The sequence below is a fragment of the Ostrinia nubilalis genome, chromosome 15, assembly GCF_963855985.1.
Source record: "Ostrinia nubilalis chromosome 15, ilOstNubi1.1, whole genome shotgun sequence".
In the NCBI taxonomy this organism is placed as follows: Eukaryota; Metazoa; Arthropoda; class Insecta; order Lepidoptera; family Crambidae; genus Ostrinia; species Ostrinia nubilalis.
This window is the reverse complement of record NC_087102.1, coordinates 6,169,601-6,182,188: the sequence shown is the minus strand read 5'-3', so window position 1 is coordinate 6,182,188 and position 12,588 is coordinate 6,169,601.

Here is a 12,588-nt window from a genome sequence, read left to right as displayed (position 1 = left end):
ATCGGTAAATTAAAGGTTCATAACACATGAAGTTTCAATATTAATTAATATTATGAGTAGGTATGTCTTATGCAGCGTGTATGTGAATAGACAGAGTTGTTTTATTAATTCATTATTTATTTTGTTGTGTGTGATGTAAGTAATACGCAATACCTTTGTGCGAAAATAACACTTTCGTACGATATCGTATCAATTCAATAATAAATTGAGCAAACATAGTGAGATAGTTTTTTTTACTATTTATGGGTTTTTCGAGTTGGATGAGCAAAATGTTTTTCATTTCGAGATTCAACATGAAACGACCATATAGAAAAGCTCCTGGCAGTAGTTTTAAAAACAATAAAAAAGGGTCAACCTCGGACATAAACTCGAGCTCTGGTGATGAAAATGAAGTGTTAAAAAACGGGAACGGGAATACTTAGGTGTGTCAACCCTAGACACAATTTGCGAACACAGTTTGCGGTGGTTTGACTTAGCATTCATATACCTACACTAGTACTAGCGGGAATCGCAGATAGTCGTAGCTCGTTAGCAATTTTGATTCGGATGCCGTTTGTCAAAACAACTTCTATTGAGGCCGAAGTTACACAGATTGGCAATTAGCTTTATTGGGTTTAGTTCAGTTTCCCTTGCATTATGTTGAAGTTGAAGTAAATGTCATTAATACCTACTTACAGTTCTATATAGTTACAGTTAGCACTACGAATCTGGGGGCACGGCAGTGCCCCCACCAAGTCGAGCAAAAAAGCGGCACGGCCCACGGTGGTCCCGATTTAATAAAACATGGACATTGATGCTAGAAGCACGAAATTTTTTTTGATGGTTACTGCTATGATAAATAATAAGGCAAAAAAATATTACAATCCTACGACGTCTATTTCGTAGTAAAAAAAAATATGTAGATATTTTTTGTATGGAAGAAATTACGTTTCTGTAAATTTTTCGAAATTCTTAAACGATGTCAAGATGCCGATCACACATGTTATAAAACAAGTGATTCTGAGTATTTCATGCGAAGATACTTGTCACTTATCTCTGCGTACTTTTGAGTTATCGAGGGTTGAAAAATCGATTTTTTTATATTAAATATTTCCACGAAAAATTGCCAAAATTACAATATGGTGTATAAGGGACACCTTTGATGACACATAACATCGACTCACACTCGCGCGCGCTCGTATGCATCAGCTTTTAATAAAATAAAATAAAAAATTAAGGGAAATACTTAATACAACATTGTATGTATAGGTCCGCTGGCCGTCAAAAAGTAGCTTATACGAGAGGTTGCCCAATTTACAATATGTCCATCATTGATAACTCACACAAATATCATCTCTCTCTGAAGGATAACAAGTTTTTTTTGTTTCCAGAAGCTTTTGATAGGATGGAAGCTCATAAATACTCTCTGAAGTGAGAATGAATCTCAATTTGCGATATTGCCATTTTGACAAATTACATGATGTAACTAGCGCTAACGTTTATCTTCAGGTAGACACAGTTTTAAGTTAAAAGATTGTCTACTATTTCACACTGTTTTTCGTTTTGGAACAGTTCTTTGATTATAGGTAGTCGCTAATTTCGTTTTGTTAGACTCTTTCGGTTAAGCAAATAAAGCGTAAACTAATTCCTCCTCAGAATGATCTAAAAGTGTTAGAGAGCGCCTCTTCTTCTGCAGAAGAAGAATTTTGCATAAATCTTCAAAAGGTTTTTTATTTATAACAAGTCGATGGTTGCACATCTACTTCCGCAGTCTCATCAACTGGAGCGTCTTCCTCGGTGTTAACGTTGTCTATGCGTTGTGTTAACTCGGTAAAAGAACATTTTTTAAATCTAATTTTTACATTTCGGCCAGACCATTTCAGACTAAAATGAGGAACGTATTGGCATTGAATTGTCTTCCGAAGATTTGAGTAATTATCAAATCATTAAGTCGTAATTTTACAAGAAATATATCAAAGAAGATATGGTCTGCTTCCAGCAGAGCCCAAAAGACATTTTTGCACCAGAATTCGCATTGGCTAGACTCTGAAATTGTCTGGCCGAATTGTAAAAATATGTTTTTTACCGAGTTAACACAACGCATAGACAACGTTAATACTGAGGAAGACGCTCCAGTTGATGAGACTGCGGAAGTAGATGTGCAACCATCGACTTTTGGTCCCTTGAAGACCTTGCAGAAGAAGAATTTTGCATAGACCTTTTGAAGATTTATGCAAAATTCTTCTTCTGCAGAAGAAGAGGCGCTCTCTAACACTTTTAGATCATTCTGAGGAGGAATTAGTTTACGCTTTATGTGCTAAACTGAAAGAGTCTAACAAAACGAAATTAGCGACTACCTATAATCAAAGAACTGCTCCAAAACGAAGAACAGTGTGAAATAGTAGACAATCTTTTAACTTAAAACTGTGTCTACCTGAAGATAAACGTTAGCGCTAGTTACATCATGTAATTTGTCAAAATGGCAATATCGCAATTTGAGATTCATTCTCGCTTCAGAGAGTATTTATGGGCTTCCATCCTATCAAGAGCTTCTGGAAACAAAAAAAACTTGTTATCCTTCAGAGAAAGACGATATTTGTGTGAGTTATCAATGATGGACATATTGTAAATTGAGCAACCTCTCGTATAAGCTACTTTTTGACGACCAGCGGACCTATACATACAACTTTGTATTTAGTATTTCCCTTAATAGTTTTTTATTTTAGTAAAAGTTGATGCATACGAGCGCGCGCGAGTTCGAGTCGTTGTTATGTGTCATCAAAAGTGTCCCTTATACACCATACTAGCTTTCCGCCCGCGGCTTCGCCCGCGTGGAATTTTGTCTGTCACAGAAAAACTTTATCGCGCGCGTCCCTGTTTCAAAAACCGGGATAAAAACTATCCTATGTTCTTTCTCGGGACTCAAACTATCTCTATGCCAAATTTCATCAAAATCGGTTGCGAGGTTTAAGCGGGAAAGCGTAACAGACAGACAGACAGACAGACAGACAGACAGACAGACAGACAGACAGACAGACAGACAGACAGAGTTACTTTCGCATTTATAATATTAGTTAGGATTGTAATTCTGGCAATTTTTCGTGGAAATATTTAATATAAAAAAATCGATTTTTCAACCCTCGATAACTCAAAAGTACGCAGAGATAAGTGACAAGTATCTTCGCATGAAATACTCAGAATCACTTGTTTTATAACATGTGTGATCGGCATCTTGACATCGTTAAAGAATTTCGAAAAATTGACAGAAACGTAATTTCTTCCATACAAAAAATATGTATATATTTTTTTTACTACGAAATAGACGTCGTAGGATTGTAATATTTTTTTGCCTTATTAGTTATCATAGCAGTAACCATCAAAAAAAATTTCGTGCCTCTAGCATCAATGTCCATGTTTTATTAAATCGGGACCACTGTGCGGCCGTACCATCCTTTTCTCGAAGCAATTCAGGCCATTTTCGACCGCCTGTAACTTCGTTGTGGATAAAACTAGAAGGCTGAATTTTCATTAGCTATGCAGACATTGTAAAGACACGGTATATTTCAAATTTCATACAATTTGAACCAGTAGTTTAAGAATTATAACGGGTCAAAGTTACTTAATTTTGTCACTCACTGACTGACTGACTCACCGATCATCAAAATTCTAAGGCACTTCTAGCAGACCTAGAAGCTTCAAATTTGGAATATAAGTAGTGTTTGGTGTATGAATCAAGGAAAAACTAAAATATTTGGGGGCACGGTAGTGCAACCGCCAAGTCGAGTAAAATTTTTCAATTTCGGTCCAGTTTTCTAGATACATAACTGCTGTCTACAAAATACAAAAAGAAATGAGATCCCATCAAAAACAATACTTGTCAAAAAAACCAAGTCTCGCAACTCAGTTGTTCTACGGTAAAGAGTTAGTTAACTTAGAACAACTGAGTTGCGAGACTTGGTTTTTTTGACAAGTATTGTTTTTGATGGGATAAATTGTGGTTTCTAATACTTTCTTCTGAAGTATTTGATGCTGAAGAATGGCGGTGCGTAACATCTATCGTCCACAGTACCGCCCATACATTTGAAGAATATTGTTAGTAGAATATAGTATAAACCAATAAGATGCTTATGCACAAAAACCTATTATCTGTCAAAATTGTGCCTATAAAATCGTTAATTAGATTAAACAATTTTTATTCGATGTTTTCGGTACAATTTAGATAATACTTTATATCAACATAGTCATACGCACACAACGCAATGTCCACAAAGATTTTTCCTTTCTGGAAAATCAAATCGAAACCATAGAAATTGATTAATTCGGGATCGGGATCTGCCCGGGACAATCCTTTGTGCCTTTACCATTAATAGCCGTATCTATTCTCTGTAGAGGACCCATCGTTACCTGTGGTTAGTTTGAAGAGGCACAAAGGAGTACCTACAACTGTGAACCTAATCAAAGCAAGTCCAATCTGCAATCGTTTGCCATGCAAATTGGTTGCAGGTGCAATGAAACTGAGCTTGTACTTCGAATTAGACGCAAACACTGTCTGTCTGTTGTACAAACGTTTACGTTTGTTTTGTTAATTTGTATGACTATAAAAGGTGAGTAGAGGCAAAATTATCTTTTTGGTGTGTAAAATATTTTCGGTAAATACTGATGTGTCTGATCTTCGAACTATGTATTTCGGTTCGTTAAACAAGTTAGGCACGTACGCCTTGGTGCGTTAATTATTCTGACGTTAATTTATTTGCTTAATTCGTCGGCAAATTTCGTTGGGCCCGATGAAAAACAACGCGAATTCGAGAAAACCAATGAATGGTCAATTGATTGATCGATGTGCGAATTCGAAGGCAACGCACCCATTCATCTTGAGCGCGCTTCATTACGTTCAACGCAAACAGACGTTTATCGTATTTTTACAAAGCTATCCCATTTTCTGGAGTGAACCAAAACAGAAGACAACAATATTTATGTGTTTCCCTTGACTTTCATGTATTTCGATTAGGTCCTCAGATTACTCTGATATTACGATATTACTATCGTGAAATTAAAGATAGAGTATACTCGTAGGTAGGTAATTAAAACGAGGATTCCGTCAACTGGGACCGCAATTAACTGGGACCGCGGTCCCAGTCGCCGGATGCGTAAAAATTAAATAATTTTCTTCCGGCGACTGGGACCACTCATGGATTTTAGTACTGTACCGATTTTGGATTGAATAATATTTTCTTTAAAGTTATCTATGAGTGGTCCCAGTCGCCGGAAGAAAATTATTTAATTTTTACGCATCCGGCGACTGGGACCGCGGTCCCAGTTAATTGCGGTCCCAGTCGCCGGAAGCCTCTTAAAACGAGGATTCCGTCAACTGGGACCGCAATTAACTGGGACCGCGGTCCCAGTCGCCGGATGCGTAAAAATTAAATAATTTTCTTCCGGCGACTGGGACCACTCATGGATTTTAGTACTGTACCGATTTTGGATTGAATAATATTTTCTTTAAAGTTATCTATGAGTGGTCCCAGTCGCCGGAAGAAAATTATTTAATTTTTACGCATCCGGCGACTGGGACCGCGGTCCCAGTTAATTGCGGTCCCAGTCGCCGGAAGCCTCATTAAAACCACCCAACAAATGCAGGTCAGAGTCGCTTGCACATCATTTTATGGAATAACAAAGCACGGTATATTACTTAGGCCCGATTCGATCAAACTTTTATCCGAGAATAAATCCTGGTAGAACTGGCACATTGACAGTTTCAGTATGGAAATGTCAAATAACTGACGATTTATTCCGAGATTAATATTTACTCTTGTTTGGTCGAATCCACCCTTATAGGTAGTGTATAGCGTTTAGCTTCATGTAATGTCAACCGCACAATGTTAGAAATGTTGTTTAAAGAAATACGTAGATGTATTTACGTATAATGATTATGAGAAATAGAACAACTTTGTTGCTTTATAGTCGAAGCATTTACCTAGTGCATAATGGAACTGCAAAATTAGTATTTTGTCATGTGGCAATATTTATAGAAACCATGACGCTGCGCTTACAAATGTTATCAAGCGGTAATCGCCACATTTAGCAAATATATGAATCAGATATTGAACTAAATACACGTTTATATGCCGATGATATTCTGAAAATGTATGCTAGTTTTACTTAAATCATTGAACTTCACAAAAGTAAATTAACTGAGCGATAAGAGGTGATCAAATCTTCTATTATCTCTACATTCCTTTGTGTGGTAGACGAATTCGCGTTAAATATTTCACCATTTATTTTAGGGACACGCCAATTCTACTATGTAAGGATCAGCTGAAGTGCTGACAGAATACTATTTCACTGAGTTTTAAGCATTTGATCTTTGTACAAGATCCAGATCTAAACCTATACAGTAACAGGAAAAAAAGGTTTAATAAATCTAATAAATCATAAATTTAAGGACTGCAACTATGTAAGTATTGGATTGGCGCCGAAATTCATCAGCTGTTGCGTCAGCGTATCTCAAATACTTACTTGGTAAAAGCAATTTCAATTACCTTGATCTGGATGTGTCTTCGTACAGAACAGAAAAAACAACTTTCCATGCATATCAGGGATAGTCACGAGGACTATTTGCATGTACAGACGGCAGCACATTAAGCTAAACACCGTGGCATCTGTGTAGTTATAAGCGCTATTTTGCTATAAAAATGTACTTTTTAGTTTTTTGTCCTGTCGACTGTACAAAAGCCTGGTCACCCCATTGCGCAATGTAAGTGAAATTCTATAATGGCGTTCCGCTTGGGCAAATGAGTTTAGTGATAGTGCCCGCAACATCTTTTCACACTTAGTTAGAATGTCGGAAAAGCGAAAATTGACAATTTACCCTCAGTGTAAAACTATCTTCACTCTAAAATTCATGAAATACGTTTTACATTATTCTAGTGTTAGACGTTGTGTAACCTACATAAACCTAACCATCTCAATAAAAAACTTTTGAAACAGAATAGCAAAATCAGATTAGCATTCTCAAAAGGATGAGCTTAGAAATTATTAAGTATAGGTAGGTAGGCATATTAAATAATGTTATGTTTATGTGTACTCCTAGCACAAACAAAGCAACTTGTTTTTAAAACAAGGCATCAATAGAGCACCATCTTTTGAATATTCATAACATAAAGCTAACATTTAGATGATTTACCTACTACGTAAATATTCATACCTAAAACAAATATGAGCAAAATTAATAACAGCAACTTACCCAAGTAGAAAGTACAGTCTCCAAAATATGAGACATAATTTTGCAAAATCGCACCTATTAAAGCAACAATAAGACGCATTTATGTGTGGTAATGTGGCTCATATGTCGACATCAGCTGTACATAGGGTAATAAAAATACAGAGACGACACATTTTTTAAACCAAATATACCGTTACGCGTTATTATAACCAGCTTGATGGTCTTCGTAGTACCCAAAATGTAGTAATAAATCGAATGTAATCAAATTATGTATAGTAATTTATTGACGACCGAATATAAATCTGGAGTCTATTTTAGATTAACTGTATTTTTTTCTTGTATTGCACATAATAATATTAGGTAAATATTCCGGTTAACTGCTTCAGTTAAACTAAATAATAATATAATTATACTTGTATTGAGTAGGTTCACCACAATAGCAGCAGATGATGAGTACAAAAAAGGTAGCACAACTGGATATTCGAGGGTCGGTAACCCTCTAATATTCAGTTGTACTACTTTACCTATTTTCACCTCAAAATTAATTGTATTTCTACACGTGCGAATGTAGGTAGGTACATACAATACATCTATCGCTATATTTTTGCTGCAAAATAACACTTATTTAAATACAATAAGACTTTTTCGTATACCATGTGCTCTACTATCTCGAAATCTATACAATTTTAATAACACTAGGTATTTATTTACGCGTAAATACGGCAACCCTACACCAATAAGCATTGACCACAACTGCAACGTGAAATTCAATACTTACATGTGTCATTAATGTAAGCGTAAATTATAGTACGTTTGATACAGTTTGATACTTGCGGTCGGTCTTAACCCAAATCCAGCTGACTGATCGGTGTGATAGATTAATAATAATATGTATAGTATATTGTACACTGTTTATCTAAACTTATGTATCTGGAACAATCTGGGTTGACCAAACAATTTAGTTGAGAGTCGATTTAATTAAATTGTTGAGAAATTGGGTCTAAACTGATTTAGGTTAATATCTGTATCAAATCTTGATTACAATACTATCAGAGCTATCAGTCAAACTGATAAACATTGTCCTATCATTGAGCACTAGCCATTGCCCGCGGCCGCGGCTATGCCCGCATGAATTTCAGCCTACACAAAAAGATATTATGCCCAGCTCATGTCACTCAAGAATATTGAATTTATTTAGAAATAAATAGTGATGAAATAATTTTCAAAATCATAAAATGATAGCTACAGAGATTTATCTTCTACTCGAGTGACTTGTGTAATGCAATAATGTAAGAACCCGTGCGCCGTGATACTATAAACTGGCCATAGGTGACCGATATAGTTCATACATCTCAGCCAGCGTGTCACTTAAAACACACAAAGGGTACCGTGTCTTTCTATGCCTTAGATACACGCCTACACATCTAAAATTGGAACCTATTAGAGATCTCTTCACCACCCATTCACCCTTGTAACCAAGAGCAAATGATTATGGGACAGCGATTTGGAACAATGGGACACGTAAAACGGTTGAGTGGATCAACCTGGTCCACCCACACACCTATAAAAGGAAACAATTAAAAATCCTTCTGTTTGTTTTTCAACAGCCGTATCATGGACACCCACGCTCGTCTTCTGCGAAATCTCGGCTTTACGACAAGCTAAGTCAATTTTATCGCTTCACATGTCTTTATGGATGGATAGTAAGTAATAACAATATCATATTCCAGCTGAAACGAGTGGGCGTCACTATTACAGTGTCATCGCAGTGACGTCAACATTGGCGATTGGACGAGTAAGTCTTCGTCCTTAAGCTAAATGGTCCCTTGGTTAATCTTAGATATCCATATCGTATGGATGGAGTCTACTTGAGGTGTTTTATATCTCAAGAAAACTAAATACTCTATAGAAAATAGGATTGTGATTCTTGTGGATTTCCATTATTAAACGACGTAACTGAAAGAAAGATTCGACATAAATACCCATTTTGAGAAAGGTCTCGGAAACGGAAACTTTTCCCCATAGTCGGGGAAATGGCGCCCACGGAATGTGTGCAGTACAAACAAAGTATAATCCGCTAAGGATAAGGGATACGCGTGTTTTGTATGGTAGGGTTACCATTTAGGATTTTTGAAATGTCCTGACAAAAACCCTGACATTTCGTTAAAAGTCCGGACTTATTTTTTAGTCACAAAATAGAATAGAATAGAATAGAATAGAAAAGGTTTATTGACACAGTAAAAAAGACACAATACAAAAAAAACAACAAAAACACAAAATATGTAGGCTATCAAAAACAAGTGGTGAGAAAAAACTGTGATAATAGGCACCCAGGCTCAGCATTTATCGTGACATGCTCAAAAGGGCAAGTCACGAAGCTGGTCTTCCGCGGACGCCCTTGCTTATTGCGCAACCCTTGGAGAAGACACCGTCTAAAATAATGTAACCGTAAATTATAATTAGTGAAAGTTCGATGTCTCTCCAAGGGGCACGCAACGCAGGGTTGTGTGTATAATTCGGTTACAGTACGCATCAAGAATAAAAAAAAATACAAATAACTTATCAAAACAAATGGAAAAAGTACTCGCTTAGTGACTCTTAAAGTGAGCGAGTAGTACGATAGGCAACTAATTAGGCATGGTAGATTGACTTCTTTGACTGATTGATATTTAAAGTAGTTTTATTATCATATCGGTTTTATTATAAAGTCGGGATTAGAAAAGTCCGGATTATTGCGGACGGATGGTAACCATAGTGTGTGTGATTTGACCGAAATCATATTTTTGGTACCTTATTCTGATCTAACGCTATATGAAATTGAAATATACTACTAAATAAGTAGATACTCTATACGAATACATTCTGTAAGTGAAAAAAGAAAGTTACTCTTGAGTCTTCTTCACATTTACAGACTCGTTCATAAAAATTGGTCAATTAAATTTTTCGGAGCTCATTCTCGGCACAGCACATTGGTTGAGAAACGACGCGACGACGCTAATAAATTAAATTTTTTTAAGTAATTACTTTAACGTGTGACATAAAAATCAACGCTGATTAAGATCTGGCAAGATTAATGATGATTAGATACTCAAATAGTAGCCAGAATAAAATCAAATTAAGAGACGTAGTAGGTAAGCTTGTCTTTACTTTATTTATGTACAGAAAGAAAAAAATGTTTATTTGGCACAACACATTTTATTAAAGTTGCAAGCCACAGAAGTGCCTTATCTGCGATAAAAACGTGAATTTAGAAAACATGTAAGCTCGTTTTTCTAGCGCAAACATTTCTGCAAAATAAGCTTTCCGTCAAATACGAAAAGATTTTGTTTTAGCAAATCAAGGCAGGCCTATAAGTAAGTACAGGGATAGGGCGGCCCAGTTGACCCAGTAATAGTGCCATCAAGGCACCAAATGGGTATCCTTGTGTGTTACGACTCAAGCCTTGCGGTCCTACGACTCTGTTTTGTTTTATTCCAGGGGTGCCTTCTACCTACGTCGAATTTGGATTGAAAATACTCAGTGATAGCAGAACGAAGCTCAAATTTTGATAAAATTTGAAGACTAGATTTAAGAATTTAATTATAAATTATATTTTAGTCAATCAGTCACAGGACTGAATTGAGTTTTGTACGTTATTTTTAGGACGAGCCTCTCACCACTGCACTGCACCGCTAAAATACTCGTATCACGCATCTTCACTGCTTTGTCTTCATTGTACATAGCTTACTCAAATAACTATTCACAGATATTTTATTTTTCATTCTTATGCAAGTAACGTATTTGGAATTTTAAGTGCACCATATTTACGACAACATTGTTGAGTACTTACTATAATTTATTCTGTGACACATACTACTTAACGTGTGTAATTAATATTACATACGAATGTTTTTGAATCCTCAATAGTTCAAAAACTTTGGACTTAACGGGTCGTCTTTGATTATGCCATTCATGAATAAGATAATCTTTCCGCCGAAAGAGAATAATAGCATTGAATTTTAGTATCGACATTAGTTTAACATCATTTAACAGTTTAGAAGGTTACAACTGGAACCTTACGATTTTATTTAATACAGACAACAGCACATCCGATCCGACTGTACAATTTCTGTTGCAATATAGCACTTGCTACAACTGCATAAGATACAAATGCGTTTAGCTTTGTGTGCTGACGTTTGTTCAGGCCTTAGATTACAATCTTTCGATTTTTATTTATAAGCAAGGCCATAAACTGCTTAAGGCCGGGTAGCAGAGAAAATGGCGAAAATGAGGTTTTCATTTTTCATTTTTGAGGTACTAAACAGTAAAATTAAAGGCTAAGATTTTTATTGGGCATAGTTGAGGATATTTTCTAGGGCTATTAACGGATGGAAACACGATTTGATGAAGTTGACTCGATAGAATAAATTCCCAAAGTCACCTCTATTCGTTTTCTATTTATGGTTTTATTTTTAAAATAAGCGATTTGAGATTCTAAATCTTTTACTAAACTAAAGTTCAGAAATAACTTGAGGGCTTTTAACGGATGAAATTTTTATATTGCGTCTTATTTAGTTACTATGTTAAAAAATGTGGAAAAAATCGTCCATGACGGCTTGGACAATCTCAATCAGTCGCGCGGTGGCGCTTACGGAGGACGGACGCGTGTCAGTTTTTTGGCCGTGACAGTTCGCGATTTGTCAATATTTTTGACAATGATGACTTTGATGAGTCACAGTATAATAATATCAGTGTTACTGGAGAAAACTTAAATTTTTGATAATTAAAAATTATCAATTTTGTATACCTATTGAAATTTAAATCGTTCGCATCCTTTTAACACTCTACTCATGATACATAGTACATTCCTCAAATATGAGACAAAACCAATGAGTTAAAATTACATTTTAATAGTACCTAAAGGGGTCATTGGACAAAATTCTACGTGCTCACGGACCAGCGTGAGCACGTAGAATTTTGTCCAATGACCCCTAGCTACCCATCCTTATCGCTCGCGCGTAATTATATTGCTGTCGCGACTGTGCGACTGGCACCCGCAGTGAGTGTGCGAGCGCGATAGCAACATAATTACGCGCGAGCGATAAGGATGGGTAGCTTGGGGTCATTGGACAAAATTCTACGTGCTCACGGACCAGACTATACATACAATCGTCTTACACTCTTTAGAAGAGCACACTGACACAAATAAATAATAAAAAATACTGTCTAAGGTCTGTAGCTAAAGGTCTAAGCTGTAAGATAGAAGAATCTTCTAGCCAAAAAGATGGCAGATGCAGCAGATGTCAACGGATTTAAAACTGGAGTTCATATGACTCCTTGTAGACTTGAGTCTCTAGAGCGTCCCTTCCTCCACCATGCGTAAGAATGTTTCAAAAATACTGTCTAAG